Source organism: Mustela nigripes, chromosome 4 (genome assembly GCF_022355385.1).
Source record: "Mustela nigripes isolate SB6536 chromosome 4, MUSNIG.SB6536, whole genome shotgun sequence".
Lineage (NCBI taxonomy): Eukaryota > Metazoa > Chordata > Mammalia > Carnivora > Mustelidae > Mustela > Mustela nigripes.
This window is the reverse complement of record NC_081560.1, coordinates 185,117,878-185,134,110: the sequence shown is the minus strand read 5'-3', so window position 1 is coordinate 185,134,110 and position 16,233 is coordinate 185,117,878. Positions and strand designations below refer to the sequence as shown.

At 40.8% G+C, this 16,233-nt stretch overlaps 1 protein-coding gene across 2 annotated transcripts in view; it reads right to left on the bottom strand.

The window, feature by feature from the left end:
- Positions 1–13,965, bottom strand: part of ZRANB1 (zinc finger RANBP2-type containing 1) — a 57,819-nt gene extending 43,854 nt beyond the window's left edge. For both annotated transcript variants that reach the window (XM_059398778.1, XM_059398779.1), the window contains exon 1: positions 13,530–13,965. The gene's annotated coding sequence lies outside the window, so the exon portion shown is untranslated. The remainder of the gene's footprint in view (positions 1–13,529) is intronic.
- Between the last annotated feature and the right edge of the window lie 2,268 nt (positions 13,966–16,233).

The window sequence follows — 16,233 nt, the reverse complement described above, 5'->3', positions numbered from 1 at the left end:
CCCTCTCCGTCTGCCCCTCTCTCTTAAAAAGAAAAAAAGTAAAAAAGTTATTTATAAAACAAAATATACTAAATTTAGCACCTAACCCTGAGTGAGGAAAAAAAACAACTTGGAAATAGTCAATATGGTTCTCAACTATAAAATACCTTAAGGGTTTTTTTGTTTTGTTTTGTTTTTATTTTGGAGGCAATCCCTGAGACAGAAAATATTACTAAAGCCAGCCTGTAGGCATCTGGGTGGCATAATGAGTTAAGCGTCAGATTTCAGGTCAGATCATGAGATAAGCTTGAGATTCTCTCTCCCTCAAATAAATAAATCTTAAAAAACAAAAAACAGCCCTCGACACAAGGGTTTGTAAAGAAAAGAAAAGAATTTTTTTATTATTATTTTTAAAATTTAAAAAAAAAAAAAACAAAAAACAAAAAACCAACCTGATTTCCCTTAAACTAATAAACTAATCCAAATTACTAAAGAAACCACAGTATATTGTGAACAGCACCTATACATAGTCTGTTTTAAAGGAAAGACTGCAACATAGCAAGTAAATCAATTTTCTCTTAGAGCCTCAACTCTCACATCTGTTAAAAAAAAAAATGAATTAAGATAATCTCGAGAATCTCCATCCCATATACTAAACTGTAACTATCAAAGCATCTCAATATTCTTCAATGTAAAGATTCACTTTAAAATCTTGTTCATTGAATTTGTTTTGCAAATAAATACTCTATTTCCAGAAATAATGAAACATTTTCCTAACTTTTCCCTGCTCCATTTGTTACAAGTTCTGGTAGCAAGCCCAATTTATTTTTTTTTAAAGATTTTATTTATTTATTTGACAGACAGAGATCACAAGTAGGCAGAGAGGCCGGCAGAGAGTGAGAGGAGGAAGCAGGCTCCCCACTGAGCAAAGAGCCGTATGTGGGGCTCGATCCCAGGACCCTGGGATCATGACCCAAGCCGAAAGCAGAGGCTTTAACCCACTGAGCCACCCAGGCACCCCAGCAAGCCCAATTTTTAAAATACATACTAATATCAAGGTAACAATCACTTAATAGATGTAAGCAGCATTAAAAACTTATTTTTAAAATAAATCTATTAAACAGTCATATACCATACCATCTATGAATTACTTGTGCCAAATAATAATAGTTATCAAACCTGAGTAAGATCAAGCTTCCAGATCTAATTACCAGTTTGCAGGATTATAGGGGATAGACAGAACTGATTCCACGGAGATGCAATCAGCAAACTCCTGTGTGTGGGGAGGGTGTGCATTAAAACTTAAATACATGTTAAAAATTAACCTCAACACTGATATGATATTAAGAAATTATTGAAATTTTAAGGTGTGATTAACAGTGCGGTACCTATGCTCTTAAAAAAGACCTTTTCAGGGCACTTGGGTGGCTAAGTCGGTTAACCGTCTGCCTTCAGCTTAGGTCTCAAGATGGAGTCCCACATCAGACTTCCCACTCTGCTTTTTCCCTCTGACCCTCCCCCTTCCATTGCTTTCTCTCTCTCTCTAATAAACAAATAAATAAAATCTTTTTTTTTTTTTTTTAAAGTCCTTTTCAGGGTGCCTAGTGGCTCAGTTAGTTGAATTTGGATCAGGTCAAGATCTCAGGTTTATGAGATCAAGCCCTACATCCAGCTCAGCAGGGAGCATGGAGCCTGTTTAAGGTTCTCAGTCGCTCTGCCAGCCTCTCACCCACCTTCCTTTCTTAAAAAAAAAAAAAGTCCTTTACTCTTACTGAAAATATTTACATTGCTGTAAAATGTCTGGAATTTGCTTTAAAATACTCCCCTGGGAGGAAGCAAGAGGAACATAAATGAAACAAGACCAGCCATGTATTAGTACCTGGGTGACAAGAGTATGAGAATTCATTTTCCTAGCCTCTCTCTATGTATGTGTGTATGCATGTTTGAAGCTGTTCATAATGAAAAGTTTTATTTTTCATTATTTTTCATCATTTTCAAATCTATTACAAAAGTAACAAATGCTGTTCAAGACTGAGAATTAAGGCTCAGACTATTAGAAAAAGAGCAGGAGGGGCATCTGGGTGTTGCAATCAGTTAAGGAAGGGACTCTTGGTTTCAGCTCCAGCTGTGATCTCATGGTCCTGGGAAGGAGCCTCAAGTCAGTCTCTGTGCTCAGCAGGTAGCCTGTTTAAGATTCTCTCTCTCCCTCTGCCCCTCCCCGCCCCCATGCTCATGCTTTCTCTCTAAAATAAGTAAATAAAATCTTAAAAAAAAAAAAAAAAAGAGAGAGAGCAAGGAAAGAAGTAGTACACTGCATAATATTCAGACTGCTACTCAAATGTTTGCCAGGGGCCTGTGACAGTCTACAAACTGTTTACTGGTCTATAGAGAAAATGAGAGTAAGCATTTTCAAACTTCTGTGGTAATTTTACAGAATTTTATGACTGTTGAGTCTAATAATAAATATTTGTGTTTGAGAAGCAATGTTTAAAACATTTGTAAAACTTACAAATACAGCTTCTTTCTAATAACTTGCAGGTACAGTTCATAAAATAGAAAAAATCTCTCAAAATATGAACCAAAATCTATTTCAATGTAAACTTGCACAGGTGAATGTCACCCTTCAGAAAACGAAGTTAAAAAGTGATTTTTAAAAAAAGGCCTTTTCAATGTCTCTCATGAACAGAGACACAAAAATCCTCAACAAAACAAACCTCAATTCCAACAATGTATAAAAAGAATTATACATCACAAGCAAGTGGGGTTTATCCCAGATATCCAAGGCTAGTTCAATTGTTCAAAAAAATCAATTAATGTAATCCTTCATATCAACATACTAAAAAAGAAAAAAAAAACACACAAGATCACACAAATACATGCAGAAAAGGCATTTAACAAAATCCAACAAGCCCATTAGAATGGCCAAATCCATGAAGCAGGGGGTAAACTCTCAGCAAATTAGAAATACAGGGGAACTTCCTCAACATGGTAAAGAGCATATATAAAAAACCCACAGCTAACATCATATATAATGGTGAAAAACCAGAAACTTTCCTATTAAGATCAGTAATAAGGGAAAAATGTTTCCTCTCACCATTCTTTTTAACAACAAATTAGAAATTCTAGCTAATGCTGTAGGAGAAAATTAAAAGTACACAAATTGCAAAGAAAAACTGTCTTTATTGACAGATAGGAACGTCTATGTAGAAAACCCCCCAAAATCAACAAAATGGCACCTAGAGCTAATAAAGTGATTATAACAAGGGAGTAGGATAAAAGGTTAATATACAAAATCAACTGCTTTCCTATAATAACACAATGAACAAATGGAATTTGAGATTAAAAACATTATCACCATTTACATTACCACCCCCAAAATTTAAATACTTGGGTATAACTCTAACAAAACACATACAAGACCTATATGAGAAAAACTATAAAACTCTGATGAAAAATAATCAAAGAGGAACTAAGTAAGTGGATTATTATTCCATGTTCATGGAATGGCAGACTCAAACAGTCAAAATCTCTCTTCTTCCCAACATGATCAAGAAATTCAATGCAATCCCAATCAAAATTCTGTGGGTATCAACAAAGCAATTCTAAGTTTATATAATTTCCAGAATAACCAACAAGTAGTGAAGAAAGAAAAAGTCTGAGAACTGATCCCCCTAGCTTCAAAACTTACTATAAAGCTACAGTAATCAAGACAGTGTGTTATTGGCAAAAGAATAGACAAATAAGCGAATGAGATAGAACAGAGCCCAGAAACAGACCCACAAATATAGTCACCTGATCATCGACAAAGGAGTAAAGGCAATACAATGGAGAAAAGATGTCTTTTTCCAAAGAAAAGAAAAAAAAAGGCACTGGAACAACGAGACATCCACACGCAAAGAATTTACGCACAGACATCACATCCTTCACAAAAATTCACTCAAAATGAGTAACAGACCTAAATGTAAAATGAAGAACCATAAAATTCCTAGAAGATAAAATAAAAGGATATCTAGATAACCTTAGCTATGGCAATGATTTTTTAGATAAAATACCATGAAAGAAATACTTCCTGAAGTATTTGTTACAATTTAAAACTTCCACTCTGCAAAATACAGTCAAGGGAATGAAAAGATAAAGCCAAAAATAGGATAAAATATTTGCAAAAGCCCTATCTGCTACAGGATTTTTATTCAAAATATACAAAGAACTCTTGAAACTCAACAGTAACAAACAATCCAATTAAAACATGGGCAAAAGACCTAAACAGACAAACCTCACCAAGGAAGACCTACAGATGGCCAATAAGCACATGAAAAAATGCTCAACATCCTATGTCAATAGGAAAATGCAAATTAAAACAACAATTAGATACCACTACACACCTATTATAGAATGGCCAAAATCCAGAACACTGACAACACAAAATGCTAGCAAGGACATAAAGTAACAAGACCTCTCATTCATTACTGACAGGAATGCAAAATGGTACAGCCACTTACAAAGAGTGACAGTTTCTTCATACAACCCAAGAACTGTGCACCTTGGTTATCTACCCAAAGTCGTTGAAAACTTATGTCCACAGAAGTCTGCATACGGATGTTATTCGTAAATGCCAAAACTTGCAAGTACCTTCAGTAGGTGTGACACATGATCTAAAGTGAATGGATAAACTGTGGTAAAATGAAATACTACTCAGGGACGCGTAGGTGGCTCAGCCAGTTAAACATCAGCCTTTAGCTCAGGTCAGGATCCAAGAGTTCAGGGATGGAGTCCCACATCGGGCTCCCCACTCAGCCAACTCTCCCTCTGCCTGCTGCTCTCCTCGCTTGTGCTCTAACAAATAAATAAATATTTAAAAAAAGAAAGAAAGAAATACTATTCAGTACTAAAAACAAGTGAGGGATCAAGCCATAAAAAGACACAGAGAACCCTTAAATGCCTATTACTAAGTAGAAGAAGCCAATATGAAATGGCTATATACTGTGAGATTCCAATTACATGATATTCTAGAAAAACCAAAACTAACGAGTCAGTGAAAAGATCAGTGGTTGCCAGAGCAGAGAGGATTTTTAGGATTGTGAAAATATGCTGTATGACACTATAATGGTATATACTTGTACATCCTATGGGTTTTGACACATACAGTATGGCGATATGAAAAGTGAACTTTAAATGATGGAATCTGCTGATAATGATTTGTCATGGCAGATTCATCAATTGTAAACAAATGAACCACTTTGCTGATTAATATTGGGGGAGGCTATGCCTGTGTTGGGGCAAGGGATATAAAAGAACTCCTTATACTTTCTGCTCAATTTTACTATTAACCTAAACTGCTCTAAAAATAAAGTCTATTTTTTAAAATCTGCTCCTTAATTTTTTTGTCACTAATACACTGGAAACTCTTCCCAAAAAAAAAAAAAAAAAAAAAATCAGCTCTCAAAGAATGATGGAGAGTTTTAAAAAGACCACAGTAACTTTTGGGTTGAACCTAAAGCTGCTCTAAAACATAAAACCAAATCTGAAATAAAGTCACACCTAAAAAATTTTAAAAAAAAGACAGAAATTACTACAAAGAGCTCCTACTGACCAAATTTGGATCAACTTGAGCATCACCATAAACAGTAACAACAAAGTTTTTTTTTATTTTTTTAGATTTTACTAATTTTTTTAGAGGACATAAAGAGAGAACAAGCAGGGGAGGAGAAGCAGAGGTTGAGGGACAGGGAGAGGGGAAAGAATCTCAAGCACACTCCACACTGAGCACCGTCAACCAGATTCGGGGCTTGATCCCAGAACCTTGGCATCACCACCTGAGCTGAAACCAAGGGTCATGCACTTGACAAACTGAGCCATCCAGGCGCCCCAACAATAAAGATTTTAAAACACTGACTAAAATAAAAATTTGTAAGTTTACATAGACATTGATAAACACACAAACAAGTAAATGAGAAAGCTCCTCCTTGCAATAAAAATCCAACTAATAAATGCAAAAAGGGTAACTGAATTCGAAAATCACTATTTGCACGCACCTGGGTGGCTCAGTCGATCAAGTGTCTGCCTTCACCTCAGATCCCGAGGCCAGAGTCCTGGGATAGAGTCCCAGGTCAGGCTCCAGGGAACCTGCTTCTCCCTCTGCTGGCAGCTCCCCTTGCTTGTGTGCTCTAACAAATAAAATCTTTTTTTTTTTTTAATGGCAGACTCCAACACATAGTCTGAAATTTTCTTTTGCCTTTATAAAGATCATTAACGGAGTAAGTGCCAAGTTTAAGTAAGATTTGTAGAATCTTGGGGCACCTGGCTGGCTCAGCTGGTAGAGCATGCAACCTGACAGGTCTTCAAGCATCTACTCGGTCACTGAAACACAAATACACACGCACTTCAAGAATATCCTACAGGGGCACGTGGGTGACTCAGTGGGTTAAGCCTCTGCCTTCAGCTCTGGTCATGATCTCAGGGTCCTGGGACTGAGCCCTGGGTCAGGCTCTCCGCACAGTGGGGAGTCTGCTTCCCCCTCTCTCTGCCTGCTTCTCTACTTGTGATCTCTGTCGAATAAATAAATAAAAATCTTAAAAAAAAAAAAAAAATCCTACATTTTCCTTTAGTAATTTCCAGTGCCTTCCACCAAAGTGTTAAGGTGAAATCTACTTTAATCTACTATGGGAAGATCAGTTCCATCTCTTGATATTTGTACTCATTTCTCCCATATACAGGAAAATGTACTGCACTTCTTAGACACAAATTCAAGTCCCTCTCTACTTCTTATTGAATCTCAGATATTGGCCAAATGAATAAGACCCAAGGGTCCATTGAAATACATTATGATAATGCCATACCTGACTTTAAGTAGGTACTAAAACCAATAACCTCAAGATCCATATCCCATAATTAATATTACCAACAACTGCCATCTTGAAATAACACCACCTTAAATTATGTATGGACCTTTAGGCCACAAAACACTTACATTACTTCCCTTTATCCTAAAAACCGTCAGGTATTCACCCCTAAGATACCTAGAATCTCCCTGAGCTACAAGTATATTCATTTTAATGACAAGGAATCCAGGGCACTAGGAAAAGTAAAAATGATTTGCCCAGGGTCACAAAGCTTTAGGAAGTAAACCCCAAATTCTGACTCCGGTTTTTTCTCATTAGTCTATCACAACCTTCCAGGATTACAAAAACATTTCCCTAGAATAAAACATGAATATTAGGTGACATGACAGGCTGACTATAGTCACTGTCTCTAGCTACCACAAGGCACTGATACTACCTCCAAAATAAATCCCAAAATTTTGATTTTCCTCCAGAATCCCCTACCACAGCCCTAGTCCCAGCCATCAACTCTCCTGTGGATTACTGCAAAGCCTCCCCACTATTCTTACTGCTTCCTACCCTATCCACCACCCATACACAGAAACCACAGGGATTCTTTAGAAAATGTAAACAAGATCACAACACAAGGATTTAAAGCCTCTAATGGCTTCTGATCCACTCTGAATAAAATTAAAATTTACCAGCCTTTCTTGAAAATCTCTACATAAAATTGGAGTTCTGTTCCCTTTTACCAGCAAGCTTGATCGCATGTTAAGAGTTTTGTATCTGAAATCTCTTCTGCCTAGAATGCTCTATCCCCAGACTTGCATGTGGTCAGCTGTGGTCACTGAGATCTAGGTTTTAACACCACCTCCACTCAAAGATTTTCCCGGACCACTCAGTCACATCCACCACGTGACCCGGCTTGCATTATCTGCAGGGCACTTATCACTAGTTGGTTGGTTTTCCTTGTCTGCTCCTAGATTGCCTCTCCATAGAGGAATGTAAATACAAGTCTTGTTCACCTGGGTATCCCAACATCCAGTATGGCTGCTTTTTTAAGGTGAGTAGGTCATTACTAAATGTTTTAATTCAGTAACAGTTCTATATAATCTACTTTTTTAAAATCCTAAATTTCAGAACACACAGTAGGTGCCCAAAAATTAATCTGCTAGATGAATTTCTATAAAAATAAAGCCTTCAGATTTTCAACTTAATAAATATCCCCCACATATCCCACCATACACACAAAGGGAGACAGACGAAGTGGGGAGACAGAATTCTCTCTTCCTATCTGTGAGGATGAGCCATACGGAAGAGGGTCACTCCACCTTTCTTTGGGCGGTCACTCCACCAGACCCACAGTACAAGCTCCGGGGAAAGTGAGACAAGGACTAGACAGGAGTATCTTTCCAACCTCATCCACATGCTTAGCTATCCTGAAGCCTCTGCTGGTCCTTAAGCAAGGCATGTAATTCTCAATCTCCATGCCCTCACACACAGGTTTGCTTCTGCACAGGATGCTTGCCCCTTCCCACGCACCACGGTTTCAGAAACCTACCACTTCTGCGAGGACCAGCTTAAATGTTTCCATCTCTGTAAAGCCCTTCCTGACCCAAACCCAACCTGTGCTAACTTAGTCACTTCTTTATCACTTCATACTACTTAGTTTTGTGAATTATGATTTCCTTCCAATGACTGCCTATGAAAAATTTACCTTTATGTCTCTATAAACAATGTCAACTCTGCAAGTCACTTACTCATCATTTAGGCAATAAAAAACAATGAAATATTCTACTAGTATTTACTGACTAATAGCATTTTTTGGGTAGCACTTCAAAAAAAAATTAGGCAAAAATTAGTTCTGCAAATTACTGCAGTTCCCATGTGAAAACAAACTTTAGTCTTACAAAACACCAAAAAATGAGTTTTTATAATAAAAATTTATAATAACATATTACCCACCCTGACCAAAAAAAGCAAAGGATTTAGAAGTATGTTTGTTAAAAACCACAGAAATGATGTCCTCCCTTCAGAATTCCAATCAAAGTGAATTGCTGCCACTTAACAGAGTTAACCATGTGACCCAGCAATTCTATTCCCAGGTATCTACCCAAGAGAATTGAAAACTTAGATCCACCCAGACACTTGTACACAGTTATTCAGAGCGGCCTACTTCAAAATAGCCGAAAAGTAGAAACAACCTGAATGTCATCAATCAATGAATGGATAAGCATAAACAAAATGTGGTGTGTCCATACAATATTAATTATTCAGCCATAAAAAAGTACCAATACATTTTAGCCACAACATGAATAAAGCTAAAACATTATGCTAAGTGAATGAAGCCAGACACATATTTATTATATGATTCCACTCATACAAAATGTAGAGAACAGGCAAAACCATAGTGACAGAAAGATTAGTGGTTCCCAGACACTGGGGCAAAAGAGGGAATGACTGGATGATGGGTACAGTTTTGGGGGTGATAAAATGTTCTGGATAGTGGTGATGGTTACACAACTTTGTGAATACACTAAAAACCAATGAATTATATACTTCCTTAAAAGGGTGAATTTCAGGGCACCTGGGTGGCTGAGCTGGTTAAGTGTCTCCCTTCAGGTCAAGTCATGATCCCAGGGTCCTTGGATCAAGTCCCATGGGGGGTTCCCTGCTCATCTGGGAGCCTGCTTCTCCCTCTCCCTTTGCCCCTCCCCCTACTCATACATATACTCTCTGTCTCAAACAAATAAAATCTTTAAAAAAAAAAAGGACTTTCATGGCATATGAAATAAACTTCAATCAAACTGTTACTTTAAAATTAAGAAAAAAATGGAAAATATGCAACTGATTCCCACAAACTTTATGTATTCAAGTATTTTTTTTATGTGCGTGAATTCAAGCCACATAAAATTCTGACTTACCAAATGGTGAAAAACCAAAATTATGTTGTACTGGTTAAGGAGAGAGTGAGACAGCCTACCCTTAATACAGGAACTATAAAAAAAAGGAAATTCATTTTTTCATTACTGAAAAGTTAAATTCACTAGGCAGCTGAAAAATTATCAACTTTATATTCAATTTACGTGACCAACATCCTTTTTAAAATTCAAACTTTTGTCTCTTGTCAAAAATTTCATCTTAACCAAAATACCACCCTCCCAGAAAGCAAAGAATGCTTACTGATACAGATTTCTCAACTAGTAAAATTACTGGTATCAACTCCAGGGAAGTGCCTTTTACAAATGCAAATAGCCTAAGTAAAAATTCTTAGTATGTCTGGAAAGGTCCTAAACAGACTAATTTCAGCTTCGATTATGCTAAAATGGTTGTTCTGACGCTTAAAAAAACGTCTTTATGTAAACTACTTTCTTAAAAAAAAAAAAATCCATCAATTACAAGGAAAAAATATTTTGATGAACTGGACAAAGAGGCCAAGTTCCCACATATATGCAATGGATAAATCAAGATTGTTTACTGCTAAGAGACTAGGTATCCATAAAATACCAAGCCTCCTACTCACTAACGCAACAGAAACATATACACCTATTTTCCAAATACACCAGCACCCACCCATGTACTATATAATTACAGGTTATCCTTGGTGTACAAAAATACTACGGACAGGCTTGTTTGTGTTTTCTTCCAACAGCGTTGACAGGTAGCAGTGAATCACACATTCTCCTGTGTCTCGTCTGCCTCATGATCAATGACACACGCTGCCAACATCTGAGGTTAAGGATGCAAACTGAGACTACAGATTATTTTCTCCTTCTCATGATGCTAAATGTTACCTGTATATAAATATGGGACGACCTCCCTTAGTGTCACTGGTGCGAAACGCAAACCGCAAAGCAAGTAACTGCGAGAGACTCAAATCTGAAGGAAACTACAGAACTGCAGTACTTACTGTAATTTGAATAATACATGACTACCAAATTGTTGAGCGCACGCTCCAGGAAGAAAACCAAACTAGTAATAGAAATAAACATACTGACCCCCCCAAAAAAAATTTTAAGAGAGAGACATAACTTCAAGTATTTTATTTCACAAATCATCAAAATTCCAGAAACCCTACTACTCAGAAGACTACAAACAGCATATCCTAGAACACATCTATAACAAAAAATATTTTGTCAAACCATGTATCCGTATTTCAGTGCTGAATATACTGTTCGCACAGAAAAAGAATTCACACCCATTTCTCAGAGGTCTAATTGGGGAGCATAATAAAAACATAAAAAGAGGGGCACTTGGGTGGCTCAGCTGGTTAAGTGACTGCCTTCGGCTTGGGTTCCCTGTTCACCTGTTCAGTGGACAGCCTGCTTCTCCTCCGTCTCACCCCCATGCTTTCCCTCTGGCCTTCTCTCTCTCAAATAAATAAAATCTTTAAAAAAAAAAAAAAAAGATAAATTGAAATCCAGCCTAGCATATGCTAAGAAAAAAAAGAGTCCCACACAGAAAAAGAAGTGAATAGATCCCTCGAGGTTGTGATCAGAAAGGCTTCTCAAGAGACAGGACTCAACTGGGCCCAAAGTAAAGGGAGTATCCATGAATACAGGGGAAGACGGTTTCAAACAGGAAAGAAAAAAAAAAAAAGCCACAAAGAAAGGCCAAGAGGAGGGACTCCACAGCAGCAAAAAACAAGTTAGTTTGGCTAGACCTAAGGATCCATGAAGGGAAGAAACAGGAGTTAAGACTGAAGTGGATCAGGTCCAGATTACAAAGAAACTTGAACACCACATCAAGAAGCTTACAACTTACTTCGCATGTAATGAGCATTACGGAAGTTTTTAATGTTGTGATGTGAGGGGATGAGAGTGTTAAAATGTTAAGATATTATTTACCCAAAGCATAAGCAAGCACAAATATTCCAAATGAGACTGCATATCACTGGGAGAAAATGTGTTCAAAACCCAGGCCTAAGAGTTTATTACTGGGAAGAAGGGAGACAGCAGCAATACTCAAATAATAAAACTTTCGCAAGTTAAATAAAAACCTAAGCACTCCACTTCTCCAACTCCCATTTAAAGTTTCCAGTTATTATAAAAGCAATAGAAGTGTAAAGCACATTGAAGAGCCCTCACTGAACAATTACACATAGAAGGCAATTTACCCCGAATATTGTACAACCGGATCCTTAGTTCCAGAACTGTGTTACCCTCAGCCCTTAAATGTGGTGTGCCATAAACCTTAATCCGCGCACAGAGGGGGATTAAGGCCCTAGGTTGAAAATACACCACCAAAAATGAGTTCATCCTATTAACCCAAGCACATTTCAAGAGTAAATAGGAGTGTCTCAAAGCTCTGAAGCATTAGTAGGTGTTGAAACATCAACAGAAATAAAAATCCCTCATGACATTCAACTATCCTCCCCAAAGATTAAAATGTGTCAGTACCGTCCTTTTAGTTTCCCTAATAGCCCAATAAAACCAGTGTCAAGAAATTTTAGTATAAGTGAACGCATTTCTTAAGATCCAAAAATCAGGAGGGAGCAAGGTTCTAAATTTCTTCAGAATTACCTCATTTAATTAATAACCACCAGGAGACGAAGATTCGGCTTTATTTTTCACACAATTTATGTGACTTTCCCAAGGCCCTTGGCACAAACCAAGATCAAAATTCTTTATGGTTTCCCCTGGCATAAGATTTGTACACTGAGTCATCCATGTTTGATCAAAACACGGGTACCCTTGAGGTCGCACAAGTGATAAAGTCAACTAAAAAAGAGACCACAGAGAGAACTACTCATTACAGAAGGTTTTCAAGACTTCAGGGTTTCTCAACTGTATTCCTAAAACAATATTCTTGAATGTTACATTTATTGACAACCAAACTGTGGGCAAACAGACCAAAATGCTGAGCAGAGAGAATGGCGCTTAACCTGACAGTCTACGGAGTTCATGGAAAAGACGACTCGATCGACACGAACTCAAAATTCTCAGCCAGAGAGTTTCAAAACACCGGTGCACCTCAAAGATAATGGGCCGGTTCAAACTTCCCCGGTGAACCCACACTGCCCGTCCCTGGTGCGTAACACAAGTATTCACTACAGTCCTTTTGTCTGTGAAATAACCCAAACCAAACCCCTGCGGAGAAAAGAAAGATACTTGCACTGAACGATCATTACGACGAGCGAGGGGCAGCCAGTTCTTCCCCCAGTCCCAGCTCCTCCTCCCCAGCCCACCCTCGTCGCCCACCGCCTCTATTTTCTTAGAAATGGCACCAGCCGGAGGCCACCTCGGGAGGCGGAGAGGAAGCGGCCAAAGGGCCGCAATCCAAGTTTGGAGACCAGCACCAACTTGTGGAGATGGAAGCAAGTATTACGGCCTATTGCAGAGCAGGAGCGAAGCCCCACTCACCCGCCCGCGGGGGGCAGGAAAAGAAGTTGGGGGGCGGGAGGGGGAATGCGGCGGAAGAGAGGTGGCAGGGCGGGCAGCGCGTCCAGCCGCGGCTCAGCGATGCTCGGTAAACAAGCTCGGCGGACCCACCCTCCCACAGCCCCGGGCCCGTCGCCGCACCGAGAAAGCCCACGATGGGAGCGCGGCCGCGGCCCACCCGGCCCCCTCGCCTCGCGTTGCCTCCCCTCGCCCGCGACGCCGCCCCAGGGGGCGCGGGCGGGCGGCCCCGGAGAGCCGGCGGCCTGGGCGCCGCCAGGGAGCGAGGGGCCGAGCAGGCCGCAGAGGGGGCCGCGAGGGCCTGCAGTGGGGCGCCCTACTGTGGCCCGGTTACCTGGCGGCGGCGGCTCCTCCAGCTCCTGCTCCTTCTCCCCGTCCGAGGCTCAGCGCCCGGAGGCGGCGGCGGCGGCGGCGGCGGCGACTCCCCGAGCAGCCCGCGGCGACGAGCCGAGCCCGGCCCCTCTCCGCCTCCCTCCGTGCCGCCACCCGTCCCGCTGCTGCCGCCTCCGCCCTCTCCCCTCAGTCAGGACATGGTCTCCGCGGGCCCGCGCGCAGCTCCGGACTACCGGGCGGGGTGGGGGGGAGAGGGAGCAGAGGGGCAGAGAGCAGGCGCGGAGGCGGGGGGCGCTTCGGGGGAAGAGCGGGGAGAGTGGTGGGGGGATCGGCCTCAGGCGCTGCGGCTCCTAATGGCGTCGGCGAGGGGCCCCGGAGCCAAATAAACCCCACGGCAAGCAGCACAACGTCAAGGCGGGACCCCGCCGCTCGCCGCCCTGTCATTGGCCCGGAGGTCGCCAGCAGCGCAGCCAATGGGCGGCCGCCTCTTTCCGGGCGCAGGAGGCGGGCTGCGGAGTGGTGACGTCATGCCGGCGCCCGGCCCCGATTGTGAGGCTGCGGCCGGTCGGGCTGCGGGCCCTCTGTGCCGTGCGGGGCGCGCGGAGAGGCGAAGGGGCGGCACGACGTGCGCGGAGCAGGGGGGGCCGCCGCCGGCGCGCCCGGGGCGGTCGCTCGGCTGGCCGGCTCCCATTGCTCTGTCCGTGCGGCCGATTCGCCCCACTTCCCAGCCCACCCCCGGGTCTCAGGTCTACCGGGTTACTCAGTGACAGATTCTCGCTCTAATACAAACCTCCTCGAGGTTTACCTCCTCGCTCTGATACACACTCTGCAAGACATCGGGAAAGATCGATGTTTAGGGGTTTACCGATGTATTTTTTGCGATGTCTATTTTTTACGTAAACCCTACCTTCGGGGCGTATATCCGTTTCTACGTGTGTGTCTGTCTGTAATATGTATGTTACATACGCAACATTAGGATGTGCGCAAACATGATGGAGCCGTGCAGTTCTATGCCAGCTCCACCTCAAAAAAATTTTTTTAAGTCTAAGCCATGGAGACTTTGCTTTCCCCTCTCTTCTGCGATCTCCTACCTCTCTCACGGTTGCCTTCTCTGTAGCATGGAGATGACCTTTTCTGTAAATAGTAAATTAAGACAGAGGATAAATTACAACCCTGGAAGTACTTCCCAGAGCCCACATCTCAAACAGAATATGTTCTCGGGTGATGTATTTTGTGTAGTTCTTCTTTTACTTTATTTTTTTTTTTAAGATTTTATTTATTTGACAGAGATCACAAGTAGGCAGAGACACAGGCAGAGAGGAGGAAGCAGGCCCCCTGCCGAGCAGAGAGCCTGATGTGGCCTCGATCCCAGGACCCTGAGATCATGACCTGAGCCGAAGGCAGAGGATTAACCCACTGAGCCACCCAGGCGCCCCTTCTTTTACTTTAAATATAGCCAAATAGATAAGTCATTTAGCCTTGTGCTTAAAGCCCGTTTGTCCAATTTTTCCAGCTAGAGAGCTTGGTTTTTCTTAGTTAGTGGGACTTCGCCTTGAGTTTTTCACACTTCAAAATTGTATTTCAAGAATTTGGAAGACCATAAAGTGCAACAACTCTTGAAAAGTCGTAGACCGCTTTAAGTTACCTGTGGAAGAACTGTAGCACTGTGATGGGCTTTACCAGTGGTATTGGACACTTCAGCTTCAACAGGAAAAATTACTGAGCATTTAACTGGATTTGGGAAACTGGGAGACTTCTTTTGGTAAAACTACTCGCAGTATTATTCTCATGAAAAGTTAAGGATATGTGTATAGCCTTACTATAGCCACTGAATAATACCTTGTAGACCTACCCCTCACCAACAACCTTCTTCACAGCCATTCCCGTGACAGAGATTTTCAAGAATCTCGTATTCCCAGAACATTATTTGGTCAAGGACTTGTCAATAAATTGAGTTTAAACCGCAAGAGTCATTTGCGTACAAAACTTAACACTTAATCTCAAACATAATTAACACAACTGTAGATTAAACACCACATTACTATGTAAGAACAAATGGTTCAACCAACATTTCACTTTGAAAGTATTTTAAGAGCTTCTGAGTACCTCCAGCTTCCCCTTCCTGCACCTCAGCTGCAAACCACCTCACCTCGGAGTCCATGAGAACAGCAGAATGCAGTGGTTTTGTTTAGTTTGAGTTGTAGTTGATTTTGTTAAAGGGATATAGTTGGGGTAAGGCTTTATGAACTCTTCACTCAAGTTAGCAAACATGAAGTAAGCACCATGTGCCAGAGAACAAGAAGTACACAAAGATGAGTAAGATAAATTCTACGTTTGAAAGACTACAGCATAGGAAAGAGAGCAAGACAAAAATAGCCACAATTATAATATGAGGTGGAATGTGCTAAGTAAATTCAAATGAAAATTACCTTGTAATTGAGAGGAAGAGCAAATCCAAAAATGACTCTATGTTAAAGCTAGGGGAAAAAATATGTGCTATTTTTAAAAAATAGTTCTTTTTCTTAGAACTCTTAAACTAAAATGTAGGGACAGTATAGTTTTGTTGACCATTAGTTTGTTTTGGCTTTGGGGTATTTCCCAAAAACTTGTAGAAAATGAAATTTCCATTTTAGTTATTGTGAAGGTCTTGGATTCCAAATGATGCATCTGTACTTAATTCCTTTACTAGTTCAAAGCCATGGAAA